Raw genomic sequence first — 20,572 nt, 5'->3', positions numbered from 1 at the left:
CGTTAGTAACAAGTTGGAAACAGTAACACAAGATGTTAAAAACAAGGAATGCTGCGATAGGAACTATATGGAAACTTTGATGTTTTCCAGTCTGTTGTTCTGAGAAACCTAAAACTGCTCCCCAAAATTAATTCTGTTAGTTTAAAAAAAAACTTAAATTGACCAAATTGCAGTTTACTCATAAGGAAACACTGGTGTTAAAAAGTGTTTAACTCTCTGCACCCAAATCCCGTGGGAGGGAGAGCTAAACCTTCAGAGAGGCAGACACGCCTGGGAAACCAGAAGAGACTGCACTCTGTGCACATCCAGATGCCAGAGGAGAACACCAAACGCCATCTGGAACCCTGGTGCACGGAGGCTCCCGGAAAGAGCGGCGCAGATCTTCCCAGTTGCTGCCGCCGCGGAGAGGACTTGGGCAGTGCCCCGCGAGCGGACTTGAGCCTTGGAACTGCAGGTGGGACCAACTTTTCCCCTGCAGGAGACCTGACTGGTGAACTCAAGACACAGGCCCACAGGAACAGCTGAAGACCTGTAGAGAGGAAAAACTACACGCCCGAAAGCAGAACACTCTGTCCCCATAACTGGCTGAAAGAAAACAGGAAAACAGGTCTACAGCACTCCTGACACACAGGCTTATAGGACAGTCTAGCCACGGTCAGAAATAGCAGAACAAAGTAACACTAGAGATAATCTGATGGCGAGAGGCAAGCGCAGGAACCCAAGCAACAGAAACCAAGACTACATGGCATCATCGGAGCCCAATTCTCCCACCAAAGCAAACACGGAATATCCAAACACACCAGAAAAGCAAGATCTAGTTTCAAAATCATATTTGATCATGATGCTGGAGGACTTCAAGAAAGACATAAAGAACTCCCTTACAGAACAAGTAGAAGCCTACAGAGAGGAATCGCAAAAATCCCTGAAAGAATTCCAGGAAAACACAATCAAACAGTTGAAGGAATTAAAAATGGAAATAGAAGCAATCAAGAAAGAACACATGGAAACAACCCTGGACATAGAAAATCAAAAGAAAAGACAAGGAGCTGTAGATACAAGCTTCACCAACAGAATACAAGAGATGGCAGAGAGAATCTCGGGAGCAGAAGATTCCATAGAAATCATTGACTCAACTGTCAAAGATAATGTAAAGCAGAAAAAGCTACTGGTCCAAAACATACAGGAAATCTAGGACTCAATGAGAAGATCAAACCTAAGGATAATAGGTATAGAAGAGAGTGAAGACTCCCAGCTCAAAGGACCAGTAAATATCTTCAACAAAATCATAGAAGAAAACTTCCCTAACCTAAAGAAAGAGAGGCCCAGAAACATATAAGAAGCCTACAGAACTCCAAATAGATTGGACCAGAAAAGAAACACCTCCCGTCAAATAATAGTCAAAACACCAAATGCACAAAATAAAGAAAGAATATTAAAAGCAGTAAGGGAAAAAGGTCAAGTAACATATAAAGGCAGACCTATCAGAATCACACCAGACTTTTCGCCAGAAACTATGAAGGCCAGAAGATCCTGGACAGATGTCATACAGACCCTAAGAGAACACAAATGCCAGCCCAGGTTACTGTATCCTGCAAAACTCTCAATTAACATAGATGGAGAAACCAAGATATTCCATGACAAAACCAAATTTACACAATATCTTTCTACAAATCCAGCACTACAAAGGATAATAAAGGGTAAAGCCCAACATAAGGAGGCAAGCTATACCCTAGAAGAAGCAAGAAACTAATCATCTTGGCAACAAAACAAAGAGAAGAAAAGCACACAAACATAACCTCACATCCAAATATGAATATAACAGGAAGCAATAATCACTATTCCTTAATATCTCTCAACATCAATGGCCTCAACTCCCCAATAAAAATACATAGATTAACAAACTGGATACGCAATGAGGACCCTGCATTCTGCTGCCTACAGGAAACACACCTCAGTGACAAAGACAGACACTACCTCAGAGTGAAAGGCTGGAAAACAACTTTCCAAGCAAATGGTCAGAAGAAGCAAGCTGGAGTAGCCATTCTAATATCAAATAAAATCAATTTTCAATTAAAAGTCATCAAAAAAGATAAGGAAGGACACTTCATATTCATCAAAGGAAAAATCCACCAAGATGAACTCTCAATCCTCATCTTCGGTTGGTTTATATACAAGTGTGCAATTTCTAGGCTTGAAAGTAAAATGATGCTAGCTATCTGGTGCTGGATAGAGGAGCCTTATTTTTTATTATGGCAGCTTGCTATTTTTGTAACATGGTGATTTGGTTGAACACAATAAAGTACAGTAGTAACTGATCTCCCCTTCTTCCTGGATGAGTGAGGAGATGATTAAATGTTGATGTCAGCATCCTTGAGCATATTCAGATGAGCTTCTGCTTCTGTTGAAAAGGATGCTGTGTTTGACTGTGGTCCGAAGCTTTGAAGCACTACTTGGCATCTCCTTCCTTGGAGGTCTCACTGTTTAAACATAACAGATTTGATAGCTTGTTGGTAAGGTGAGGTCCAGCTTGTCTCCACCAGGTCATCTTCATGTGAATCCGGTGGTTATACGGTTTTGTTCTAGGGATATTTCATTTTTTAATAACGGTTTTAGCTGACATTCATGGAGAGAATGAATCCTTAGAACTGTGCCACTAGTGAAAGGAAATCCTGTCTAGAGTATGTTTCTTTACAAAGCTGTGTCACACCATCCTTTGGGCCCTCTGCTGGAAAAGTAGAATCAAGTCTCAAATAATGCCTTTTAAATTGTATCCTCTAGTATTATAGATGTAGGACAGTACTGTATCATACCTCTGTGGATGTAAAATAGCTTGTACCTGCTTTATGATACGTAGTAGTGACCGTGCTTTATCAGAGCTGTTTTTAATGATGTTGCTCAGAATGTTTTCTTTCCAGATGATGATTGAGAAGCTAATTAAAAAAAATGGTGCCAGGTACCACAAGAGTAACAGAACTGAGCTGTTTTCTCGGGTTTTGTTTTTTTACTTTTTTTTTTTAATGGAGTGTGCTGGATGTCTCTACAGTTTTGTTCAGATGACTGCAGAACCTGGAAAAGCTGTTGCTGCTGTTGATGTATAACACACTGCTATTATTGGTCTTTTTATATAAATATAAATATATATATACAGATATATAATTTGAATTTTTTGAAACTTTAGCTGTGCTGTCAACTTTGGAAAAAAGTATCCCCGTTTACTGTGTTGAGTTGGCACTGTACAGAAATTAACAGCCATATTGGTCTAGAAATGTTGAACTTAAGTTTTTTTCCATTTGTACAGGGGTAACACACTGTATTAAATATGTAAGGTCTTATCTACGTGGGTTTGATTACAAAAACTAATAAAGTATTCTCTAAATTTAAAAAAAAAGTGTTTAAAAGTCAGTAAGGGGGGTTGGGGATTTAGCTCAGTGGTAGAGCGCTTGCCTAGCAAATGCAAGGCCCTGGGTTCGGTCCCCAGCTCCGAACAAAAGAAAAAAAAAGTCAGTAAGGGAGCTGGAGAGATGGTCCAGTCATTAAAAGAACTTGCTGTTCCTCCAGGTTCAGTTCCTAGCATCCAGCTGTTGGTGCACAATCATCTGTAACTCCAGGAGATCCAACAACATGCATATGGTGTCCGTATGTGCTCATAAAAGAAATAAATCTATTTTTAAGTACCCTGTAAGGGTGGGACCAGGGGTAGAGCCAGTAAGATTAAGAAATCCTTGGCTACACAGGAGATTTAAAGCCACCCTAGGCTACATGAGACTCCAGCTTAAAAAAAAAACCCCAAACACCTCATCCTCCATGCAGATATTGCTTTGGTAATTTATGAATGGAAGCCCTGAGATGTACATTACACTCACAGCTATGAACTGTTGCCCTTTAACAACATCGAGAGGATGACAGAATCTTGAAGTAATGTGAAGCTAAAACAGTCATTCAATCTTGTTATCAGAAAAATAATTTAAAACATGAATGGCTCAAGTGGCAGTGGTAATTGCCCCCATAATCCCAGCATCCAAGAGAAGTGCTATGAATTCAGGGCCAGCCTGGGTTCCATAGTGACCCTTTGTTTCCAAAATACCAACAAGGAAATGCGTTATTGAGTGAGTAAGTGAATGAGGGGGTAACCTAAGGTCTATATCAGGTAAGAACCCTGTTCTTAAATTCCTATCACGAAAAGTGTGCTAAGCAACACGGATGCTGAAGAGGAGACAACACAATCTTAGAAGGTGTGTGCAGCCTATGTAAGAGAGAAGAGTAAAGGCCTTGAAGGAATGAAAACCCTAAGTAAATACAATAGACTAAGAAAGTGATGGACAGACAAAGGTGGAAGTGGAGACATAATACATCGCTATAAGACTGTAGTACAGTAATATAAAGAGCTAGAAACTTAAGTTTCCACATTATATGTTTTGCATATAAGATTAGCGAAAAGACAGATCCCTCCCTATTGCTCACTCCAGAACAACCTGTGGTAGACATCTCAAGGCAGTTCAGTCTTCAGTGATAAAGGGGTGCTCTAGAGGCTCAAACTGTCAAGCCTCCTGTAAACACAGACTCTGTAAGGATGTGCCTCCAACGGCATAGTGAAGGAAAATGGTTGTAGGAAGGAAACTATGTGCATGTGTGGGGAATCTGCATATTTGCGGGGTACGTAGGCATTTGAGCTTGTACTCTGTACTCTCTCACTGTTTGATGTCTTCATCACTGTGGCCATGTACACTGTTGATCCGGATGGAGTTCATTCCCTAAAGGAACCTACCAGAGATCCATGCAGTAATCTGACCCTTATTACCCATCTATTACTGCATCCTCAACTTGAAACTCAATGCCCAAGCACTAGACGCTGGGAAGGGAAGAATGCAAATCTAATAGTTCTTTGTCCTTCTAATGAACTTTAGCTGAAAACCATGCATGAGACAATGCTCACCTCTAGACTGAAAGGAAGTAGGGAAATATATCAGAAGGTTTAGGCTCCTGAGCTCATCCTGTATAACCATACAGGACAGAATACAGAGAAAGCCCATACCTTCCCATTCCAGGTACCTGAGTATTTTATAATGATACTCTAGAAAGAAGCCAGCTAGAGTGCCTAAAATCTCTTAAACAATCTCTTAGAGGTTTCCCTGATATACATGAATCAGTCGAACAAGTCTTACACAAGAGAGGGAACGAGGGGGAGGGACACACAGGGTCTCTGGTCCTTCTTGCTGCAGATGAGCTCACCTTCTCTGAACCCTTGCCCAGGTGCATTGCATTGAGATAGCACTAAGCACCCAGATAGCAAGGATTAGAGAGGGGGAGCAGAGGAGAAGGATCAGGGCCTGAGTGCTCAATGGGGGGGGGGAAGGTTGGAAGCACTGTATTATAAACCAATATAAAAGCAGAAATGAGAAGTCTTACACTTGGTGTGTCTCTTTAGATAAAAAGGCCCATTTTGTGGCCCACCACCAACTGAAAACATGGAGATTCCACTCCCCACACCATCTCTCTTGCGGGTGAGAGCTAGTCATCTGCTCAGCATGGTGTCGGCAAACCCTAAGTGCTCAGTCCGTACTTGTGGGCAGAGGAGTGAGGAAGCATTGATTCCCAGGTAATTGCCCTTCTATAAGAAGTAAAAGGCTCCTCCGTCACCAAGACAACATTCATATCTCGATGACAAGGACAACAGAGAGAGGGAGGCAAGTTGAAGGCTCTGTTTGGATGTGCACACCACATGTGCATGAACAGATAAAGGAAAAGCATATATTTCTACACGCTGAGCTCATTTCTGACCCCGGAAGCTGGTATCATGAGGAAGCCTAAGCTCCGAGGCCCAGGAGACAGTAAAGCTAGCATTTCAGACAGCTTAGTTCACTGCAGCACTACCAAATAGCAAGGATTCAATCAATTTGTTAAAGGAGGACAACCAGAACAAAATACAAATACAAGCAACCTGTTAAAAGAGCAAGAAAAATGAGAAATGGTGCATAGGCTTTTCCAATGCGCATGCAAGGCTAAGGGTTTGTATTTTTTGCATAATCCCAATGCACTGATAAGAGCACTCATGCAAAGCAAAATGGCACAGGCCTCGGATACCAGCACTCCAGAGAGTGAAACAGGAAAATTATGAAACTGGAGCCAGCTAGACTATATTGTAAAATTTTGTCTTGAAAAGGTGAACAAGGAAAAACAAAAAAAACAGACGACATTCATGCCAGGTCTTTAAGAACAGGTAAGGGTGAGCAAAACCTGGGGTTTAGACATATACAACAGATAATTCATTTTAGTGTGTAAGAAGAAAGTCCACTCTCCTGCACGTAAGCATAGTAGGAATGTCTCCTCTCCTGCCTTTTAGGAATTCACAGAAATACATCTACACTTCCATATGTCACATATGCATATACATGGAACCATATATATGAATGAATGAATGAATGAATGAATGAATGAGAGCCTGGGAAGGCTTACTTCCTAGCTCCCTGAATGACTGCTCTCTCAGTAGGAAGAAAAGCTCTTACCACACATCAGCAGAACACTGTTGCAACAATACACAGCACAGCATAGTGAGCGATAAACGTGCTAATTAAATCATCTGGCAGAAGATTCATGATGACAAGGCTCATTCTCTTGAAATCCATACACACGGGAGGTGTTTGAGTTGGTTCTGGTTTTGGGTTTCGGTTTTTGTATACCAAGTATGTGTCTGTCTATAGTATTAGGAACATGCCTACAGAAATCATGCTACAGCTTCTCTCTCTTTGTTACATATTCATTTAGCCATATGCCATCACCAAGTATGGGGAGGAGAAGGTGGGAGGGACAAGATGAGCTTCTCCCAGACGGCCTGCATGAATGCATGTGAGGAAGAGGGAGCTCTTTCCTTTCTAGCCCCTCGCCTGACTTGATTCTGTGATTCTAAAATTTGAATGATCACCAGAATGAACTGGAAGGCTTAAAAAGAATATAAGCTGCTGTGTGTTATGACTTGATAGGTCAGGGATGGAACTCTGCATTTTGAACGATTCCCATGTGATTCTGATGCTGCTGGTTCAGGTAACGTGCTTCTATGAGAGTCACCAATGTCATTCAGATCATAAAGCATCTAGGCACACTGGCACACACCTATAATCCCAGCACTCAGAGTCTGAGGCAGGTGGATCAGGAGATCAAGACCAGTCTGGAATATACAGCAAGTTCCAGGCTAATGTAAGCCACTTAGTAAGACCTCATCTGAATAAAAAAAAAAATATGATCTAAAGACTACTCTTTTTAACATGGAAGAGATTCACTTTTCTTTTTGGATCTCATGTTTCCCAGGCCAGCCTCCAAATCTGTGTAGGAAAGGATGACCTAGGAAGGTAGATATGGGAGAATCAGTTAGAGGGACAGAGCTACACAGGAGATCCTGTCTTCAAATGGTAGTATTAACGGTAGTAGACAGAAAGTCACTCAGTCTACGGGTCTGCATGCTGAAGGGGTGAGGACGGCAGGAGAGGGACAGCACAATAGGTTCCATTCGACCCTTCCTGTGAGAGAGTGACTCCTCCCCAAGTAGGCCTGTGTGTTTAGGTATCTAGGGGCATGGGAAGGGGAATGGTTTGAGAAATCTCATCTATCAGACCCTGAAGAGCCATTCATACAGAATAGAAAGCAAGGAACAATAGATCTAGGTCATTCTTTTGAACAGGAGCCGGTGTGCTACAATAGTCAAGGATCTTAGTGTGTTTATTAGTTCCCTGCTACATCCTCTATGACTAACAGGGCTGTACCTTCTAGTGGATACTTGAATACCTCTGAAAGGAAGGAAAAGGAACAAGAGTGTGGGCATATAGGGGCTCTGTCCTTTAAAATGCAGGCGAGGTACCGGCCTTTGGATTCCTTGGAGCGGAGGATTAATGTTCCCAATGGACCAGGTCAGATGATTCACAGAGTCTGTGGGCACAAGTCTGTGAATCCGTTCCTCTGCCCACGCTGCATTTATATGGTGACTGCACTAAACTATGGAGGAATTCATGTGGAGAGTGTGCATGAAGTCCCAGGCTCCGGTCCACCCATGTGGGCGTGATGAATGTGAAGTAGTTCACTCTCCCTGGCCCATTTGCTCCCTGAAGGAAGGCATCATATGCGGCACATTCTCCTGTGGACCAACTAGCTACTTGAATACCTGCCATACCTAACCAACAGACAAGAAACAGTGGAAGGAGGCTGTAAGGTCTGTCCTAGGTGAAGATGGCTCAAGGGCGGAACCCTTGCCCAGGCGCACTACATTGGTCAAGCACACTCATCCAAGTGACAAGTACTAGAAAGGTAGAGCCTGCACCTAGGCCCCTGGCATGTGGGTTCAACAGGAAGGCTTACTGTTCTTGCCCTGTGCATTCCTCCAAGAATCGAACTAAAGAAGAATTTATCTTAAAGGTGTCGGTCGGTATGAGAGCTAGAATGCAAGATGGACTTTACAATGTGCCCCCACCTGTCCTCGATACATGTTAAGGTCACAGGTGGTAATAAAGTTCTACCTTTAAAATCTGGGTGGGGAGAGGTCAAATTTGTCACCTTCGTTCTTCCATGCACCGTGCCCGTTGTATTTGTTGAAGGAAAGAAGGTGGGGGAAAAGGGGAAGGCACAAAGGAAGTCTGCAAGCAGCAAACGGATGACACACAATGCACAGACCTCCTGTCCTCACATGCAGACCAGGCTTACCTTCCCCAAATCCTTGCCCGGGTGCATTGCATACAAATAGCATTTTCACCCAGGGACAAAGGATTAGAGAGGACGAGCAGAGCAGAAGGCCCAGGCCCTTGTACCATGTTTGTGTGGTTCTGTATATAATATTTAACTTTCCTTGTCCTGGTCCAGCCAAGCATCGCCACCTATACCCAAGCCTGACACCCCTGTCTGAGGCTTATATGTATCTGCCCTCCCCTACATGAGCATACTCTTTCAGAGAAAACTTCTATGTATACAAAATGGTATTATACTTGATCATACTTGGGAATTTGTGTGCACCTGATGTATGTTTGGAAGACAACAAGAAGGCTGGGGTCTGAGTATGCATACACATGCTGAAAGGGGGTTCAGCGGAAGAGGACACCCCATTGCTTTCCAATGCCTTTATACAATTGAAACCTTGTGGGACAGGAGTTAGCATTTAATGGAATAAATGAGTTGCCTGAGTAGCAGCACCTAATGTGTGCTCCTCATTACATGATCCGACACTTAGCAAGCTGAGAATGGAGAAAGCTCATGCCGAGAAACAGAAGCATGTCTACCGAACATGAGGAAGTCCGTCTTCCCATTAGAAAATGCACAGAACAAGGTCTGGCAGATAAAAACAGAACTGAAAGCTGGACGGGAGGAGGAACGGTGGCAGGTGAAATGTACAGGTATGGGCCAAACACGCAGACGAGGCTCAGCCTCTTTGAATCCTTGAACAGGTGTGTTGCACTGAAGCAGCATTCACACCTAGGTTCCAAGGATTCGAGAGGCGGAGCAAGCAAGAAGACTCAGGAACCTGCCCTGCTGGTGTGTGCACGCACACACACATGCACGCATACATGTGTGTTGCCAAAACAAAAGAGTTCTGTGTAGTCCTTTATGACTACATTTCAGACAGAAAGTGTTCTCTCCCTCATGACTCCATGTGCTGTGTGACTGCAAAATAGAAGTGTTAATAAGAAGGTCAATATTGTGACCCGTACACTCTCTTAAATCATGGAGATGGAACAGCTCATAAAGAATGCGATTCTTCGGGGTTGGGGATTTAGCTCAGTGGTAGAGTGCTTGCCTAGCAAGCGCAAGGCCCTGGGTTCGGTCCCCAGCTCCGGAAAAAAAAAAAAAGAATGCGATTCTTCTACCGCAATTCTGTGCTCCCCGATGGCCAGGCCAGAGCATTGCTTGTTTACAACTTGACATTTGTTGCCAAGCTTAGAGTCCCAAACAGAAGTCTGGTCAATGTGCTTTTGTGCAGCGCACAAAAGGAGGAAGAGAGATGTGCTCTGTCCTTTACAAACACAAAGGTCTGGCTCTCAGAATCCTTGCTGAGGCAACACTGTCACCCAGGGAACAAGGACCAGAGAACTGAAGCAGGGCAAAAGGCTCACAGTAAATTAATGCATGGGCTCACCTTTACACAAGGGACGTATTTGAGATGAGAAAGAAAATAAGGTTCTTGAGCTTCACATTTAATATATCTACGCACCTGAGTTCCACCTCCAGCCTCCACATAAAAAAGCCAAGCATGATGGTACACTTGTAATCATAGCAACGAGCAGTCAGAGAAAGGTGGATCCCTTGGCCTAACTGAACTCCAGGCCCTGATGAGAGACTGGTTCAAAATCCAGGGTAGATGCCTCCTAAGAGAAAACACTTGAGGTTGACTTCACCCTACACACACACACACACACACACACACACACACACACAGAGAGAGAGAGAGAGAGAGAGAGAGACAGAGACAGAGACAGAGACAGACAGACAGACAGACAGACAGAGAAAGACAGAGAGACAGAGACAGACATGTCTAAATAAATACATATATATATTTTGTTCTGAGATAATAAAAATATAAAGCCAGAGAGAGATACAAAATACTGAAAGAGAAAGGGTTAGCCGAAGTGTCCTTCTTTCTGTTCTGCTGGGTGCTAGCTGATTGCTGTCAAAATGGGCAGGTTCATGAAACCTGGGAAAGTGATGCTGGTCCTAGCTGGACACTACTCTGGACTCAAAGTTGTCATCATGAAAAGCATTGATGATGGCACCTCAGAGTCACGCCCTGGTGGCTGGAACTGACCACTATCCCTGAAAAGTGACAGCTGCCATGGGCAAGAAGAAAATCACCAAGAGAGCCAAGACCAAGTCCATTTGTGAAAGTTTGTGACTACAGCTACCTCATGCTCACAAGGTACTCTGTCCCCTTGGACAAAACTGGTGTCAACAAGGATGTGTTGTTCAGAGACACAGTTTTGAAACACAAGGCCAGGTGGGAGACCAAGGTCAAGTTTGAGGAGCAATACAAGACTGGGAGGAACAAATCATTTTTCCAAAACTTTCACTTTTAGATATATTTTTGTTTTCATCATTTAAAATAAAAAAAAGACTGAAAAAAAAGACACACAGAGAGAGACAGAGAGAGAAAGACCAAGAGAGGCCATCAGCTCACAAGGTGGCAGTGAAGATTGGCATCCTTACCTTTAACACACATCAGAATCTTGCTAAAGTTACTTCAGTTACCGGGAGGACTTAGTAACAAGATAGCTTACAGAGGTTTCTGATTAGTAAGATCAATATTTTTTTTTTGTTTGGGAGACTGTGATGTTTTGCATATGCTTGGCCCAGGAAATAGCACTATTAGAAGGTGTGGTCTTGTTGGAGGAAGTGTGTCACTGTGGGGATGGGCTTGGAGACCCTTCTCCTAGCTCCTCCTAGGATGCTGAGTCTGTTCCTGGCTTCCTTCAAGTGAAGATGTAGAACTCGGCACTTCCCGCACCATGCCTGCCTGGACTCTGCAAGGCTGCCATGCTCCCACCTTCATGATCCTGGACTGAACCTCTGAACCAGCCCCAATAAAATGCTGTCCTTTATAAAACTTACATTGGTCATAGTGTCTATTCACAGCAATAAGACCCTAACTAAGACAGGGACTTTTAACAACTGCTTCTATTTCTTTAGGAGTTATGGGGATGTTTAAATGGTTTATCTGATCCTGATTTAACTTTGGTACCTAGTATCTGTCTAGGAAATTGTCCATTTCCTGCAGATTTTCCAATTTTGTTGAATATAGGCTTTTGTAGTAGGATCTGATGAGTTTTTTAATTTCCTCTGATTCTGTTGTTATGTCTCCCTTTTCATTGCTGATTTTGTTAATTTGTACACACTCTCTGTGACCTCTGGTTAGTGTGGCTAAGGATTTATCTATCTTGTTGATTTTTCTCAAAGAACCAGCTTTTGGTTCTGTTGATTCTTTGTGTAGTGTTTTTTGTTTCTACTTGGTTGATTTCAGCTCTGAGTTTGATTATTTCCTGCCTTCTTCTCCTCCTGGGTGTATTTGCTTCTTTTTGTTCTAGAGCTTTTAGGTGTGCTGTCAAGCTGCTGACATATGTTCTTCCCTGTTTCTTTCTGCAGGCACTCAGCGCTATGAGATTTCCTCTTAGCACAGCTTTCATTGTGTCCCATAAGTTTGGGTATGTTGTGCCTTCATTTTCATTAAATTCTAAGAAGTATTTAATTTCTTTCTTTATTTCTTCCTTGACCAGGCTATCATTTAGTAGAGCATTGTTCAGTTTCCATGTGTATGTGGGCTTTCTGTTGTTTTTGTTGAACGTCAGCCTTAGTCCATGGTGATCAAGTAAGCTTCATCCCAGGGATGCAGGGATGATTCAACATACGGAAATCCATCAACATAATCCACTATATAAACAAACATGCCTGGAGGTCTGAGCTTGCCTGAGCTCCCTACACAGCACCCAGCAGAAGCACTCAAAATACATCACACAAAAACACTCATGTCTGCTGAGTTGGAGAGGAACCTGAGGGTTAGTACCCCCATGGTAGTTTTATGAGAATTGCCCTCACAGGTTCAAATATTTGAGTGCTTGGTCCCTAGTAAGTAGAACTGTTTTGGGAAGGATTAGAAGGTTTGTGGACTTGTTCAAGGAGGTGTGTCACTAGGGGTGGAGTGGACATTAAGCTTTCAAAAACCTCAAGCCAGGCCAAGCTTGTTTGTGTTCTCTCTCTCTCAACCTCTCAATCAATATCTCCCCTGGTTCTGCTCCTGCCCCAGCATCATGCCTGCCTGCTTGCTTCCATGCTGCCTGCCATGATGGTCATGGACTGACTGAAATTTTAATAAGCCCCCAATTAAATCGTTTCCTTTGTAAGTTGCCTTGGTTATGGTCCCTCTTCACAGCAATAGACCAGTAACTAGGCAACTCTATAACATTCATAAAATGACAAAAATCACCTAACAACCGTATTTCTCAGAAATTCGCATTGTTAAGAAGTACTTAGCTATAAATACACAGAGGCAGACAAGAGGGGAAGGTAATATACAAATACATCTGCCTTCCATCTTTAGATAATAACCCTCTTTTCTGAATTCCAGCTCCATGTGCTGCATGTAGAAAGCACTAGCAGCAGGTATCACAGGGAAGGAGCAGACCGAAAAAAAAAAAAAGCTGGATTGCAAGGGTTGCATAGAGAAATTAAAACAAAATTTGTTTTTTATAGTCCTTTAACATTGAAAAAGGGCTTTTGGAGAAAAAGGAATTTATTCTTAGATGCAAACCTTACCACACAATACATTCATAACCCCTCATACTTTGCCTACTTTTGGATATGCAAATCCAAGAGATGCCCAAAAAACCTGTGTAGAAGTGACTAGGAGAGGTGATACATACATGCTTTCTTTCCGAGGATGCTTGCTCTCTGTGACTCCTTGCCCAGGTACTGTACACTGGGAAAGCTCAAGGCATTAAGGATTAAAGAGGAAGTAGAGATGGTACCCAGACACGCATACAACTCATTTATGAAAAAGAAGCAAAAGAAGTCTGCCTGTGACTCCTCCTCTCATACTTCACATCCGACATCAGAAAATCCAAATAGCTCTACTTTTGAAATACATTCATAACTGACTACTTTTCACAACCGTTAGCATCATCACCTTGCCCCAAGCCTCCATCAGACCTCACAACACCTGCATTATTTCAGTGGCTTCCTAGTCAGCCTCTGGAACTCTCCTGATTTGCCAAACAACAGTCAAAATGAGGGTTGTGAAACAAAGGAACATCCAATCCCTAATAACTCTAACTTTGAATTATAAATAAGAACTTGAGCTGAGTAATATGTTTTATCTACCGTTAACAGTATGAGACAAAACAACTATAAACATTGTTGATGCAGGTGCAATGGGAGAACCCCGATGCCCATATAATATATGAACTCTAATATGTTATCTGACTTAAAGGAACAAATGCTTATTGAAGGCAGGTCAGATGTCAGAAGTGATGATGACAATGACTAAAAAGCATTCTTCCATCCCTGAAGGAGGAGAAGTTATCAAAGGACTACTAGGTCCAAAGGCCTGAAGACCAATTAAGTTTGACATTCAGACACAGGGTCTGTATTGACATGGTACTCACTATGTGGCCTATGGTGGCCTCAAACTTGCAATGATATTCCTCCCTACCCTATGCATAGGAGTAGAGACATGTGACACCATATTTGAAAAAGCTCACTCAGGCAGAAGAGGAAAGGTTTGGACTTCACTGGGGAGAACTGAAATGAGGAAAAAATTAAATACATTTAAATCCCTGTGTTTATCAAAATAGCCTTTGAAAATTTGTCTTTGCAATATGCTTGTAACAAACTCATTTTTACTTCTGATAAGAGATTCAAGCATTTATCCTGTCTTTCTTAGAAAAACTGTTATTAGTAGGTAATCAAACAGTAAATGAGGGGAAGTTTTACTTTACAGAAATAACCCAGCTCTTAAGGGAGGATGAATAGTGGAATGCCACCATTTTACAACTGCTAATGAAATAATGGCTCTAAGATTTGAGCATCTACGGCAAACCTCACACAGAGAGCCAGCATCTCTGAATGGAGGCAGGGCTTCCCTCCCCACAAATTAAGCCTGAATCTAATCTGGCTCTTAGATACGACTCTCAATTAATAGGAAATGCAAAGAAAAGGAGCATAAAAACTACATCAGAGGAATGTGCTCATAAAAACCCCAGACTGTGGAAAGCCACATGACCTACTTTCTTCCAACAAATAATTATGAGGAAAGAAAAATAAAGATGGGCTTATAATTCAAAGGTACTTAAAATACTGGTCAACCAATTAATGCAAGGGCCTTATTTAGACCCTAGTTTTTGACACCTCTGAAAGAAGTGGAAATTTGAACAATGGACATATGATGTCAAGGAATCGGTAATTATTTCTCAACATGATAATGGCACAATGGTTTTTGTTGGATTAAAAAAGCAAACGATCCTTCCCTTGTGCAGACTCACACTGATCATCAGTACTCTTTCCTCCATCTACGACTGAACCCTTTCCACACATTTCGGCTGCTACTTCAATGGCTTTGATGCTCCCAGAATACAGCGGGCCTTTCCTGAAGACTCCATTGGAAACTGAGACGCCATCACTTTCCCTACTATTATCACTCCACTCATTCTGTACCTGTTTCCCTTGCATTTTCATTCTCTGGGCAACAATAACACACTGTGTGCTCGATCATTTTGTTTACTGCCTTCCTCTCCCTAACAGTCCTGATTAGTGCTGCGTAGAGAAACACCCAAAGTAAAAAAGATAACAAAGCAACATTTTGCTGACTATCCCACCAAGCAAATCAGCTGTGAACCCTAGGCCTGGGACAAAATGAGAAAAAACTCCAACTTTCAAGAGAAAGAGTTTCAGTATCAAACAAAAAAGAAATACCCAAATAAATGTCTAAAAGCCATCATATACTCTCCTGTGCAAAGAAGTATATATGTGGGAAGGAATGGCATAGTGAGGTTTCCACTCCCTGAAACCTAGTTTATATGTCAAGAAATGGATCTAAAGAAGCAGGTGCAAATTCCCTCACAGCATAAGTTTGGGAGAATTAGCTAAACAGTTTTCTTTCCAGCAATCTTGAGTATGAGAGTCCTGAGAAGGTTCTTCCTGCTCCCCTATATACAGGAAAAGCAAGAAAGACCAGGACAAAGGACTTCCCTTCTTCCTAGGCAACAACCAAAGGAAAGGGTCCATACTCTGTACAAAATAAAATAAAATATAAAATATAAAAAGGTAAGAAGCTGGAAATATAACTCAGTTGGTAACAGTATGCCTAGAACTCATTGAACCCTAGGTTCGATCCCCAGCACTGCAGAAACCAGGTGACATAGTACAGTCCTATAATCCTAGCATTCAGGACAAAGAGGCATGACGATCAGAAATGTAACATTAAGCCAGGCACAGTCATACAGGCCTTTATTTCTAGCACTGAGAAGGCAGAGGCAGAGGCAGATGGATATCTGTGAGTTGAAGGCCAGTCTGGTCTACAGGGTGAGTTCCAGGACAGCCAGGACTACACAGAGAAACACTGTCTCAAAAAAAGGTGCTAAGTCATCATCCTTAACTATGCAGGGAGTTCAAAGGCAGCATGGGACACATGAGCCCTTCCTCAGAAAGAAAAAAATGAGAGCAGTCTTTCTCTCTGGCAAGATCTATGTGCATGACGGTGGGTGTGGGGTTGATGTTGCGAAGTTGTATCTATGCATATGTCCACCATGCACAAGAGAGCAAGGAAAGCTGAAGCTCACCATCCTGCAAACCCTGCATGTGGGAGGAGTTTTCAGAGAGCTCGCCCTCCACCATGCAAGGGATGTGAGAGAGGGAGCAGGGAAGGGTTCACTCTCTTGGCACAACAGGTAGGTGCTTTCTATGGAGCAAGCAATAGAAAGCAGCCCATGGATCACACAGAAACAACAAACCAGCTACATGAAACTAATGGTGGGTACAACAGGAGGGACACACGCATGCTGACCAAGAGGGGCCCACAGGCAGGAAAGTCACTTGGAAGAGATGACAAATGGCAACGGATATATATACATATATATATGTATACCGTACAGACAGAGCACATGAGAGAGAAGTGACATGTCTTCGCTGTAGATGTATATGCAGTCTTGCCTATGCGCAGGAGAGAGAAGAGAAGGCTTGCTCTCCTGCAAGCCTTGGGTGTGGGAGGGTAATTAAGATGTCAACAGTCCTACACTCAAGGCATGGAAGAGAAAAAGCAAATCTGTAGGCTTCCTCTCCTGTGTACACATCAGCATGCATGTACAAGGGTGTGTCTTTGTCTGTGTTGTGTGTTGGTCCTGAGAGGTATGATGACTGCCTTAGACACAGTACAATGAAAAGGAGTATTTGTGGGCATGCACATATATGCCTTTAGGAATATTTACTTCCTATGGACTATTTGTTTTAATTCTCTTCTTTTAATTATTTTGTATTTTACTTATTCACTTTACATTACACTCACTGTACCCCTCCCAGTTGTTTTTTATGTTCTTTTTCTTCCCAGTGCCAGTCTGGTATTTTCTCTTGGCAGAGTACAAAGTTATGGTCATTTGTTCATCTGTTCTATGTTTCCAGTGGGCGTGTGTGCCTCCTCTACACCTGCACAAGTGTTTTGGACTCATGAATAAAAGACACATACATGTTGGATTATTTTGAACATGTCCTAAGCTAGCTCAATGGCTGGTCCACTCCTTAACCTCCACATGGCTAAAACACTCCCCTCCCACATTCCTGAGTAACATTTATTACATCTATATATTATCTTTTCTGTCCTGGACCCTTTTGGGCAGCCTTCTGGGGCTGCATTCCCCTTTGTGTCTATATTTCGTCCATCTCTCCCTCCTGTATCTTCCCTGCATGGTCTGTCTCTTATGCCCTTGTCCTGGAGAAATCTCTTCCTTCTCTCCTGTGTTTCCTGCCTGGGAATCCTAAAAGTCCCACCTCTGTCGCCCTGCCCAGCCATTAGCGGCTGACCACTTTCTTTCACATTCTGAGCCAACTAGGAACAGAGACCCTTAACACAGACATGTGGGCTCTCATATGATTTGGGGAGCTGGATTAACATCAATAACATTAGACCCAATCGACAACATTAAGTACTTTTCATATGTAACTAATTTGTTCCCACAAATATCTATGAAGTAATGATCATGTTCCCTGTTCTGCAGGTGAAACAATAGCAGGTCATACATAAAGGACAAATAGCAAGAATGGACAGGATCTGATCTGGGTGTAGTAGTACACCTCCGGAATCTCAGCAATGGGAGGCTGAGGCAGGTGAATGGCAAGTTGGAAGCCTGCCTGCTTTATATTGTGCGATGATGTGATCAAAATAAAAACCAACAAACAAAAAAGAATGCTGAGGATCTGTAATGTGAGCCATCAGAAAGAAAGCCTGAAAGGTAGGCTCTGTCTCCTGATCATACTTGTGTTGTTCACACAGAAGGTAGAGCACCAAGGCTTTTGAGCCCAGGGCAGATGGAAGTAATAGAGGTGTAGGACATTAGCCACTCCTAATGTATGTCGGACTGGACATGCATTTCAAAATCCAGCCACTACATCTCATCAAGTCTTGGGATTAAAGAGTAAGAAACAATGGGTTTCAAGGATCTGGACACTGTAGCATTCTCAAAGGTTCTGCAGCCTTGGCTTGAGCAACCAGGGGATGCAATTGGAGTTTTACAACACTGGAAGAGGAGCTGGTCCTTTTGAAAGGCAAGGGTAGAAAACCAGGACTTCACCTTTTGGTGAATTAAAGTTTGAGATGCTTTTTCGACATCTGGGACAGATGCCCAATATACAATTGAACAAAAAAACCCACAAGGAATTCAGCAACATAAATATGAAAGGTTAGTACAACTAGTTACCCCCACTTACATATTGTGAAAATTTGAGACACAAAGTAAACTGCTACTCCAAGAACAAAAAGCTAGTAAAAAAACAAGTCAGAATAGTCCTTGTCTCACTGCCAAGACAATGGGCCTATCTACCAAACTCCAAAGCTTTGTATACTCACAAGTAGATGAGGACCAAAGGTTATGTGGATCTACTTTCTGGAAAACTGGAGTCAGATATGTGAGTGGAGGAAATAAATGAAAGAGAATACAAGAAAGCTGGAGGGAGTGTTGGGGTATAGTTCAGTTGTGCAGTATGTACCTAAGATGTGCAGGGCCATGAGGGCAATACCCTGTTAACCATCACCAAAACATATAATAAAAAAAGCTCAGGGACTGTCATAAATGCATGTTTGTTTTAGTTAACGTTCCGTTGCTGTGAAAAGACATCATGACCTGGACAACTTTTCAAAGAAAGCATTTTATTCGGGTCTTATAGTTTCAGAGAGTTAGTCTATTATTATGGAGAGGAAGTATGGCAACATAAAGGAAGACAAGGTGCAGAAGAAGGACTTGAGAGCTCATGTCTGATCTGCAAGTGACAGGCTGGCAAAATCAAGCTGGGCCTGTTGAGGGCTTTTGAAAATTCAAAGCTCCCATCTACTGACACAACTCCTTCAACAAGGTCACATCTATTCCAATAAGGTCACACCCCTTAATCTTTTACGGAGTTCCTTACTTGGGTAAGACTAAAATCAGTAGTACATTTTTTAAATGACTGACTTAAAATCAGTTATTCAAGCAAGGCAGCTAGTCCAGATGGGCGGGCAGAAGTTTCTGATGATGCTATTCAAACGACTAGGCTGGCTGTGAGAGAGCGCTCCAGGTAACGGGCTGTATCAGTTTCTGAACTTCAGGAAGAAACTGCTCTTTCCGAAAGTTTAACCCAGTGGTCAGTGGAAATACGCTCACTAGGAAGCTCTAAATATAGTCCTCAAAATCTACTGATGAGAGAGTTTAGGAATGACTCAGGAGATGCCAGAGACGCCTTCCTGAATTGGCAACCCATTCTGCCCAGGTTTATGAAGATGAGTCTTGCAATAATCTTTGGGATAATTCCTGAATAAAGATGATCACCAAACCACTATAACAGAAATGAGTGTGAGAAATAATTTCAATTTTCTACAGACCTTGTGTGCTCAAGCTTGAGCAACATTACAGAATGAAAAGCCAAAGACAGGACTGGAAAGACTGAGAGATGGCTCAGCAGTTAAGAGCACTTACCATACAAACATGAAGACCAAAGTTTAGATCCCAGCATCCATATAAATGGATGCTCTCACATAGGCCTGCAACCCCAGCACTGAAGAGAACAGAAACAGAAGGAATCCTGGGCTTGCTGGCTGCCAGACTTGGCGCACTATGCTAGATGTTATTCAGTGAGAGACCTTGCCTCAAAAGAACAGGCGGCCAGTAACAGAGGAGAGCAATCTCACTATCCCTCTCACATGCATAGGCACATGTATTTACACATGCAAGTGCACACGTGTGTAAATAACATACATGGACACATACACACACACACACACACACACACACACACATGCATGCACGCTCAGGCACATGAAAATACAAAGAAGGAAAGGACAGACAGAAAATGCCATGGACTCTAGCACTAACCCAGAAAATGGTCAAGCCAAGAACGAGATCAGGAGCAGGAATGGAGAGGTTGTGGCACCCTTCACTAAGCTGTTCAAGTTGCACTGTTATGAATAAAGAGCAGAATACTGTATGCTGAGTATACACCAAGGCATTCAATGTATTTTTGCTGCCTTTGGCCCTGGGCAGGCTACCTGTGCTGTGCTGTGCTGATGATCCCCCTAAAAGTATATTAAACACTCATAATTTGCTCACTTCCCAATGTCAGTCATTCTAAAGCCAAGAGATAATACATGATAACAATGGCATCTGAGTGAATTTCATTTTTATTACTCAAGGGAAACTTAAACAAAAAAATCCTGACGGTTTGGGGATTTAGCTCAGTGGTAGAGCGCTTGCCTAGGAAGCGCAAGGCCCTGGGTTCGGTCCCCAGCTCCGAAAAAAAGAAAAAAAAATCCTGACAACTTGGAAGGAGCTTACTCATGAGCTCAAGTCCCTTCTAAAAATAGAGACAGTTACACCATTCA

General features: G+C 42.5%; 1 protein-coding gene and 6 non-coding genes across 8 annotated transcripts in view; 1 reads left to right on the top strand and 6 right to left on the bottom strand.

The window, feature by feature from the left end:
* Positions 1–20,572, bottom strand: part of Clcn5 (chloride voltage-gated channel 5) — a 154,585-nt gene that overhangs the window by 75,893 nt on the left and 58,120 nt on the right. The gene's annotated exons all lie outside the window — the stretch shown is intronic.
* On the bottom strand, positions 5,226–5,305 carry Mir500 (microRNA 500). The gene has a single exon (NR_032284.1). It is a non-coding gene; the product is annotated as a microRNA 500 (primary transcript).
* On the top strand, positions 8,663–8,774 carry Mir3560 (microRNA 3560). The gene has a single exon (NR_037342.1). It is a non-coding gene; the product is annotated as a microRNA 3560 (primary transcript).
* On the bottom strand, positions 8,680–8,763 carry Mir501 (microRNA 501). Its single transcript, NR_032108.1, has one exon. It is a non-coding gene; the product is annotated as a microRNA 501 (primary transcript).
* On the bottom strand, positions 9,403–9,467 carry Mir362 (microRNA 362). The gene has a single exon (NR_032741.1). It is a non-coding gene; the product is annotated as a microRNA 362 (primary transcript).
* On the bottom strand, positions 16,288–16,367 carry Mir188 (microRNA 188). The gene has a single exon (NR_032267.1). It is a non-coding gene; the product is annotated as a microRNA 188 (primary transcript).
* Positions 16,689–16,767, bottom strand: Mir532 (microRNA 532). The gene has a single exon (NR_032285.1). It is a non-coding gene; the product is annotated as a microRNA 532 (primary transcript).

This window comes from Rattus norvegicus, chromosome X (genome assembly GCF_036323735.1).
Source record: "Rattus norvegicus strain BN/NHsdMcwi chromosome X, GRCr8, whole genome shotgun sequence".
NCBI classification, from domain to species: Eukaryota; Metazoa; Chordata; class Mammalia; order Rodentia; family Muridae; genus Rattus; species Rattus norvegicus.
This window is presented reverse-complemented; position numbering and strand designations above follow the sequence as displayed.